This window comes from Echinops telfairi, unplaced genomic scaffold, assembly GCF_000313985.2.
Source record: "Echinops telfairi isolate 266 unplaced genomic scaffold, ASM31398v2 ScPeMD7_70;HRSCAF=299, whole genome shotgun sequence".
Taxonomy (NCBI): domain Eukaryota; kingdom Metazoa; phylum Chordata; class Mammalia; order Afrosoricida; family Tenrecidae; genus Echinops; species Echinops telfairi.
In genome coordinates this window covers 8063061-8065003 of record NW_022103968.1, presented here as the reverse complement: position 1 = coordinate 8065003, position 1943 = coordinate 8063061, and positions in this window count along the sequence as shown.

Below are 1943 nucleotides of genomic sequence, written 5' to 3'. Positions count from 1 at the left end.
GTTAGCAAGGCTATTCAGATCCGTGGTCCACGGTCAGAGGGGATTCACCAGGGGCTGAATCCATATGCATTTCCCCTTCACTATATTTTCAAAATTAAAACAGCTTTCAAATGGGTCAAGAGGAAGATCAAATGAGAAGATAATATATTTTGACTTAACTATTTCTGCCATAATACATTAAGTCCATTTTTGATTGATTGATTGATTGACCAGGGGATTGGGATAGTGGAGGGCACTTGGGGCACCACATCCGACCCCTCCTTATAGTCACAACCTGGCCCTTATAAGTCATGAAGCATGGCTTCCCAAGCAGCCCACCCACAGGTCCCTGCCTTCCAATCCCCCAACCAAGTCTACTGTTGCCAAGTTGATTCCAACCCATAGTGACGCTCCAGGGCCCAGTAGAACTGTCCAGGATTCCAGACTGTAAGTCAGGTCAGAAGTAGACTGCTTCATCTTCTGCCCAAAGAGTGGCTGGTAAGCTTGAAGTGCCAACGTGTGGTTAGCAGCCCAATCAATGCTTAACCCACAGTGGCACCTGCTCCCCACCGAGCCCTGATCCCCCCACCATGCATACTTGCATCTCCGGCTCCCAAAAGATGTGGGTCTAGAGCCCATCCACTGCCCAGCCCAGACTCTGAACGGCTCTTCTGCTTTGGTCAGGTTGGCTCGGGTCTTGAGCTAAATTAAATATTACAACTGCTAACATTCACAAGGGGCTTCTGGGTGGTGCAGAAGCTTGTGCTTGACTAATAGCTGAAAGGTTAGCAGTTTCGGCAATCTCCTTCCGAAAGGTTGCCCACCAGCCACTCCAAATTTATGTCCGTGAAGACTGACAGCCCCCCAAACCCAAAGGAGCTGTTCTACTATGTCCTATAGGGACGCTCTCAGTCGGAATCAACCCCATGGCAAGGTTTGGTTCTGGGTTTCAGCACGCACCAAAGGGCCCTGGCGGCGCAGTGGTTAAGTGCTCGCAGCTTAACCAAAAGGTCGGTGATTCTAACCCCCTAATTGCTCAGAAGGAAAAAGATGTGGCCATCTGTTTACCACCTTGAACCCTGTGGGCCTGTTCAACTCGGTCGTACAGCGTTGCCCTGGGTTGCAGTCCGCTCTAACTGCAGCAGGTTTTATTTCTCTTTCTCCCCGCTCTCTTTAAAAATGCATGCCAGGGTCCTCCAGCGGCGCAAACGCTTGACAGATCAAAAGTTTGAAAGCTTGGGCGTCCACGGAGAGGTACTCAGTCCCAGAAGAGTCTTGGCCGCCTGCTTATAAAACATCAGTCACTGGAGCAATTCTACTCCGACACTCATGTGGGCTCACCTTGGGATGGTAAGGGCCACGCCAGGCCTCATCCTACTTATGATTCATTAGGAGGCGGTGAAACGGGACTATTATCATCCACCTTTTCCTGTGAGAAAGTCGTGAGGCTCTGAGAAATAAGGTAGGTAGATCCCCCAGGTAGCCATGGGTATCTATCTATTCTCCAGAGTCCAGGCTCCTGGAGCACTTTCCCGAGGGGGCCACGCTGCCCGGTGGGACTGGTGCTAGCCACAAACCAAACCTATGTTTAAAGATCCCTGGGTCTCGCAGCTGTAGGCAATGACATCAGAGAAGCTGCGTTCAATTCTGGAGCCAAGCCCCGTGGTGCACAAAAACTACACACCCCAGCATGCCCCTCGGCGCATCCTCCTGCCCCGCCCCCACGTCTCTCCCCGACGTGTCCCAGGCCACCGCCCCAGCAACCGGGAAGACGGCCGAGGCCCGGCCCACCACGCCGCCGGGCCCGCGCGGGGCCTGCCGGGAGGTGTAGTCTCTGCGGCCTGGGAGTGATAAGGTAATTATGGTAGTGCTGTCCTTTATCTGGAGGAAGTCCTGCTCTCAGGGCTTGTTGGAGTGCTTGCTGGCATCCTGGCCACAGGGCTAACTGGCTCTGTCACCAGGCT